This window comes from Mus caroli, chromosome 4 (genome assembly GCF_900094665.2).
Source record: "Mus caroli chromosome 4, CAROLI_EIJ_v1.1, whole genome shotgun sequence".
NCBI classification, from domain to species: domain Eukaryota; kingdom Metazoa; phylum Chordata; class Mammalia; order Rodentia; family Muridae; genus Mus; species Mus caroli.
Genome location: NC_034573.1, coordinates 119,174,399 through 119,181,556, shown reverse-complemented (window position 1 = coordinate 119,181,556; position 7,158 = coordinate 119,174,399). Strand labels below are relative to the sequence as shown.

Below are 7,158 nucleotides of genomic sequence, written 5' to 3'. Positions count from 1 at the left end.
ACCTGGTATTTGTGTACCCTAAATATTAGGGTCACGTCAGAAGAGAAACTTGATTTTACGACCAATTTTTATATTTGAAAACACGAAACACTGTTTTTTACTAGGTTTTTTTTTTTGTTTTGTTTTGTTTTTTGTTGTTTTTTTTTTCTGAGACAGGGTTTCTCTGTATAGCCCTGGCTGTCCTGGAACTCACTCTGTAGACCAGGCTGGCCTCGAACTCAGAAATTCGCCTGCCTCTGCCTCCCAAGTGCTGGGAATAAAGGCGTGTGCAACCACGCCCGGCTTTTACTAGTTTTATATAAAGAATCACCATCTCTTATCTCAGAGCCTCCCGGTTTGCCTCTTCAAAGGGCTTGATGGGGACCCACAGAGGTTTCTAAAAGGCTATGACTGAAATTAAGTGCTTCATCAAAGGGCGATCTTGTGGAACTCTCCCATTTTACGTCGCTAAACTTAAGTACAATAATGTCACATGTACTTATACAGTAATTGTGGGCACGCCTAAGTCCCTCCCTCTCTCCTTGAACCAACATCCCCACAAATTAGAAATCCAGCCCTTCTGCCCTCCGGAGGCGCCTTTCCCAACATAAAGTAGAATTTTAAATTTTAAGCTCCCAACTAAAAGAATGATCCGCAATCAACGGCTGGAGAACCTGGGCGCCCTAGTGCCTGCGGAGGGTGCAGTCGGGCGTGGGCACGGACAGGGGGAGTGGGCGAAGCTGCTGGTTGGTGCCTGAAATCTGTGCGTTGCCCCTTTAATTGTGTCCTCAGCCCTCGGGCGTTTCTGTCCAACGCCCACGTCAGCAAATACCTTTTGTTTCTCCCACGTTGGGGCTACTTGTTTTAGGGCGCAAAGCCTCGGCTTCGGAAAGGGGCTGCTTCCCCTACCGGGAACCGGGAATCGCTCCGCAGCGCGCGCGAGCGAGCGAGCGAGCGGCTAGAGCCCCGCGGTAAGTGGCTGCACGGGCGCGGGCGGGAGGAGGGCGGCCCGGGCGTCGGGGCTGCGGGCTGGGCCGAGAGCCTGGCGGAGGGCGGCGGGGCCGCCTGGGTGCGCCCCGGGGCTGCAACCCCGGCCGGTGCGCCGGGCGACCCAGGGGGTACTCGGCGCCATTTGCAGCCGGGGGCGCAGAGCGGCGGCTCCGAGGGTCGGCGACGGCCACAAAGGAGACGCGGGCGGCGGCGGCGGCGTCCCCGGGCGCGGCTGCGGGACAATGGCTGCACCGTCGCCGCCCGCGCCCGCCCCGCCGCCAGCCTTGGCCCGGCCCGGGGAAAGGCGGGAAGGCGCCCGAGCCTCCTGGCGGCCGCGGCGGCGAGGCGGCGCCACCGGGCCGGGCGTGTCTGCAGCCGTCGGGCGCGGGGCGCGGGGCGCTGCAGCCCGGCGGTCTCACTCCGCCCTCCACTCTCTGCCTTTCCATCACGACGCGACAGTTCCGGGCTTAGAACCGAGGGCAGAAATATGGAGCCCCAGGTGGCCCCGCGGCAGAATGTCCCTGGCATCTCCCACCTGGGGACACTGTCTGCTTTAGTCCCTTCGCGCTCTGGCGCGCTTACTCGCCCTTGACCGTGCGGTTATTCGTAATCCACGTCTTTGCGAGACGTGTTTGGAATAGGATTCACACCTAGCGGGCACCCAACCACACACGCCGCCAACACCTAGAAGTCTTTCTATTTGCAGAACTTTAGTAAATGGAGTGGTTTCACTTTGACGAAATATTGCACTTAATTTCTTTTGAGACGGCTACGGGTTCCGGCTGTTTATTCTACCTAGCAAAGGGGAAAGGGGGGGGGGAACGCTAATGGTTAGGGAGTCTCATCCCTAGGCAGGGAGCTGAGATGTGGCAGCCCCCCAAGGCGCCCTGTTCTTGCAGCGTCCCGGAACAGTCCCCAAAGTACCCAAACCTTCGCTGATTTTATCACTTAAATCGCACTTTTATTTACCTATTTATTCTTTATTTTAAAACGGACTCAGGCTAGACTTGAAATTTTGATTTTACCTCCACCTCGGGAGGGCTGGGATGCACTAGGCAAATTTTTGGCATAATTATATATTTTTTAATATTCAGAGAAGTTAATATAAGTTTTAAAACTCCTCTTTTAAAAAGCTATTTTATATATCTTTTTTTTTTTTTTGGAGGCACTGTTTCATGTAGCCCAGACTAGCCCTAAATCTTGGACCTCTGATTCTCTTGCAGCCCCCTACCAAATGCTGGGATTACAGGCATGGATCACCACACCTGATATTTTCCTGTACTTGAATTGAACCCATGCATGTCACATAGGCACTCTACCACTAAACCATATACCCAGCCCTCTCCAAACCTTAAATGGCTCCTTCACATCCTACTAAAAAAATCCAAAGCCCCCATGGTGTGTGTGTGTGTGTGGTGTGTATGTGGTTTGTGTTGTGTGTGTGTGTGTGGTGTGTGTGTGTGGTGTATATGTGTGTGTGTGTGTGGTGTGTGTATGTGGGTGTGTGTGGTGTGTGTGTGTGTATTTTGAACCCGGGGCTTGCATGGGCTAGGTAAATGTTACTGTTGAGACACATCCCCAGGCCCCTTATTTTAAATTTTAATTTTATTAGGAGATGAGGGTTTTCTCCGGGTTGCCTTGGTCTTACTTCTTCCTACCTCCGCCTCCCAAGACCCTGGGGTTAGCCGACATTACTGGCACACCACAGTGACCTGCTCTCCCCACCCATCCCTCCTCCATCTGTTCCTGTCCACCTCACGGCCTTTGCACCTGCTGTTTGGTTTGCCTGGAGTAGTTTCAAAGATACACATTCTTTCCTGCTATGGACACCAATCACTCAAATGTCATCTTCTCGGTGAGGCCTTTCCAACTATAGTTTCAAAACTATAGTTCTTTTTTTTTTTATTTTTTTATTTTTTTAGATTTATATATATGTGTGTGTTTTGCCTGCCTTTGTGCCAGTGTACCAAGTGCTTGCCTGGTGCCAGATGAGGGTGTTGAATTCCCTTACATGGATGTTAGAGATGGCTGTGAACCTCCATGTGGGTGCTGGGGATTGAACCCAGATCCTTGGAGAAACAGCCAGTGCTTTTAACCGCTGAGCCATCTACCCAGTTCCTCTTCAGTGTTTTAACATTTCATTCTAAGACTTTCCTATCTTAGACCCTGTAGACCATCTGTGCTACTAAGATTATTGAAGATCAGGTAACATAGAAAGAACAGATATTACTGGGCCGTGGTGTTGCATACCTTTAATCCCAGCAGAGGCAGGCAGATCTCTCTGTTTTGGAAGCCAGCCTGGTCAAGAGATTAAGTTCCAGGCCAACCAGGGCTACATACACAGGGAATCCCTGTCTAGAAGAACACAACAGAACAGATATTTACTTCTTACACTTGTAGATGCTGGGAAGTACAAGATTGTGGTGCCCTGACTGTGTGGCTGCTTTCTGCTTCTGGGAAGGCACCTCTTCGTGGCATACATAATGAGGATAAATACAGTGCTGTGCCTTCATTAGTAAAATGGCTAGAAGGGACGAGGTGGGGAGCAGACCTACTCCTCCAAATCTCTTTATAAGGATGCTAATCCCGTCCGTGAGGGCAGTGCCCCTCCCCCCATGGTGGCCTAATCACCCCCTAAAAGCTCCTATAATACTTTTCCTCCTCTGCGAGTGAACTTTCAGCCTGAACTTTGGAGGCGACACAGATTTCTAAAGCACAGCTCTTAAGTTGTTTCTGGACTTAATTCTAAACCTTCCCAGAATTACATGGCCGTTCATCCTCCGAAGAATACAGTCGCCATTCAAAGAACAGTTTGCTCTCTTCCAGTTAGCCCAAAGTTAGGAGGTGGGGTTTTTTACTAGGACCACACACTAAGGCCTACGTCAGGGCTGTGTGCAGTGGGAAAAGAGGGCTTTCTGGAGCACAAATTTCATTTAAGTTTCCCGGGTCACCCAAAGGTCAGTCTAAATGACTTCTTTCCTTTCTAGTCCGAAGACCTTCAAAGTTAATGGTTCCTAAAATAGTGATTGTCTTTTTCCAACACTCTTTAAAAGATCATTGACCTGACCGGGAATTGAATTCTGTACTCTTCTTAGGGACTACTGTAGGTAGTTAACTCATACAAGATTGAGGAAGTGTTTCTGCTTGGCTTATTGCATGACTCTTGGGAGTTAGTCTGACTTGCCAGTACAACCTGTAAAGTCAGTCTCCAGAAAAGAGAAGTTCTGGAAGGCAGTATCCATACCTGTGGATGCCTCTGCAGGAAGTAAGCCTTCTCTGATGTACGATACTATTTGTTCTTGTCAACTATGCTGAATGCTAGCAAGCTGGAAGGTACACACACAGTTTACCCTGTACTTCCTGAAGAGAGCCGCGCACAGCGGGGTGCTCCCTTCCGGACCTAGGGTTAGGTACAAACTACACCCAAACACCTGTTTTCACAGTTAAGGCGCTAAGAAGTCAAGTAGATGCTTTCTGACTCCGGCCAAAAACCTCAGTGAATGACCTTACAGGTGCGATTTTTATTTTATTTTATTTATTATTATATCTAAGTACACTGTAGCTGTCTTCAGACACACCAGAAGAGGGCATCAGATCTCATTACAAATGGTTGTGAGCCACCATGTGGTTGTTGGGAATTTAACTCTGGAAGAACAGACGGTGCTCTTAACCACTGGGCCATTTCTCCAGCCTTACAGGGGTGAATTTTAAGAGGAAAAAGGAGCAGGTCTGTGTTAAAATGGACTAGGATGCTGTTAGAACCGGCCAGCATTGGTATGTTTTGATTGGGTGTGTTAATTAGGGTGACCAAAAGGGGACTTTCGGTTGTTGGACCTTGGTTCTCAGCCTTAGGAATGAGTCTGGCATAAAATATCCAAGGAAGAGAATGGATCTTGTGGCTAGCTTTAGGCATGTAATCTATGGTTTACAAGGGAGAGGGGAGGAAGAAGGATGAGGCCTCCCTGCTAGCACCATGTTTGCCCTGCTGGGGCTTCCTAGAACCCTTCACTTCCTGTTGTTGTGTAGTTCACCAAGACCAGTCTGTTGAAAATCTTGACTGTTTTATTGAGACAATTTTTATGTAGCCCAGCTCTATCTCAGACTTGCTATGTAGTCAAGGAAGGCCTTGAAGTCCAAATCTTCTGCCTTCATTTCTTCAGTCCTGGGGTCCTAGGTGTATACTCCACCTTTTGTGGGATGCTGGGAGCAACCCTGACCTTGTGCTGGCTAGATGGCACTTTGGTCTGCAGCATTCCTGGCCCACCTTTGGGTTTTCCTGCTCTTTCCTCTGGCGCTGTTCAGTTTTATTTTGGGAGTGTAAGCTGAGGCATTGTGTGGGACATTTGCACACACTGTGGGGGGCAGAGGAGTGAGACAAATTGTAAATTGGTTCTGGGCTGACTCCATTCAAGCTTGATGTGGCCACTTTGTGTATAATTTTGGAGACTTTTCTTCTTTCTTTCTTTCTTTCTTTCTTTCTTTTTTTCTTCCTTTCTTTCTTTCTTTCTTTCTTTCTTTCTTTCTTTCTTTCTTTCTTTCTTTCTTTCCTTCGGGTTTGTCGGTTAGTTAATTTTTTTGTTGTTGTTGTTTTTCAAGACAGGGTTTCTCTGTGTAGTCCTGGCTGTCCTGGAACTCACTTTGTAGACCAGGCTGGCCTCAAACTCAGAGATCCGCTTGCCTCTGCCTCCTGAGTGCTGGGATTAAAGGCATGTACCACCACACCTAGCCTAATTTCTACTTTAAAAAAAAAAATCATTATAGCTGGGTATGTTGGATCCCAATTGGAAGCTAGCCTGGGCTAGCGTGGTAACATTACCCTGTTCAAAATCATTCAGCTGCCTTTTCAGGCTTCCTAGGGCACTGTAAACACAGGATGCATTGCCATACCCAGAGCCCATACAGGGAAGATTAGAGGGGGGAGGGGGCAGAGGGAGAAGGCGAGGGAAGGAGAGAGTTAGGTTGTTTCTTCAAAACTGTTCCTGCCTCAGGCAACTCCATAGGAAGACAGGGAGATGACTCAGTGGGTCAAATGGCCATGCCAACAAGCCTAAGAGTTCAATCCCTAGAGCCCACATGATGCGAGCAGAGTATCTATCTCTACAAGTTGTCTTTTGACCTCAATAAGTAAATGAAACAAAGAAAGAAGCAGTGGGGATGGAGGCTAGCCTGGTCTACAGAGTGAGTTCCAGGACAGCCAGGGCTACACAGAGAAACCCTGTCTCGAAAAACCAAAAAAAAAAGAAGTGAAAAAAATGAAGAGGGGCAGCCACACAGTCAGGGCACCACAATCTTGTACTTCCCAGCATCTACAAGTGTAAGAAGTAAATATCTGTTCTGTTGTGTTCTTCTAGACAGGGATTCCCTGTGTATGTAGCCCTGGTTGGCCTGGAACTTAATCTCTTGACCAGGCTGGCTTCCAAAACAGAGAGATCTGCCTGCCTCTGCTGGGATTAAAGGTATGCAACACCACGGCCCAGTAATATCTGTTCTTTCTATGTTACCTGATCTTCGATAATCTTAGTAGCACAGATGGTCTACAGGGTCTAAGATAGGAAAGTCTTAGAATGAAATGTTAAAACACTGAAGAGGAACTGGGTAGATGGCTCAGCGGTTAAAAGCACTGGCCCTGTTGTGAACATTTTCCTTGGATTATTTCTCACGAGTGTCATCGCTTAGCTCTAGAGCATCAGGTTGCTGTTGCCATTGTCATCTTTCAATGAAGAAACTGAGGCAGGGAACTCACAGACTGCCCACCCCTCTGCTCTAGCCGTGAGAACAACAAGGTGTCGCTCCGTTGTCTGAATCTCGTTGCAGAAATGCAAAACAGTTCAAATAAATATATAAAAAGTGCTTAAAATTAAGCAAAGAAAGATCTCCTAAAATGTTTGGTCCTTACAAAGTCACCAAAAAGGCTTGTGTAAGGGGAGGGGCTTGTGGTTTTGGGCTTTTGCAATGTTTCCCAGAACAAGACAACCCAAGGGAGTCCAGGGAGGGACTCGGGGGGCTGCAAATGACATTCCTAGCTGCAGTTTGGGGATCCAGAAGCTGCTGCCCTTAAAGTCACCAAACAGTGACTTTGCCAATCTGTTTAAGAATTATCATTGTTGGCCGGGTGGTGGTGGTGCACGCCTTTAATCCCAGCACTCGGGAGGCAGAGGCAGGTGGATTTCTGAGTTCGAGGCCAGCCTG

General features: G+C 48.5%; 1 protein-coding gene across 2 annotated transcripts in view; it reads left to right on the top strand.

The window, feature by feature from the left end:
- Positions 1-574: 574 nt before the first annotated feature.
- Positions 575-7,158, top strand: part of Zbtb8a (zinc finger and BTB domain containing 8A) — a 22,429-nt gene continuing 15,845 nt past the window's right edge. For both annotated transcript variants that reach the window (XM_021159406.2, XM_021159408.2), the window contains exon 1: positions 575-950. The gene's annotated coding sequence lies outside the window, so the exon portion shown is untranslated. The remainder of the gene's footprint in view (positions 951-7,158) is intronic.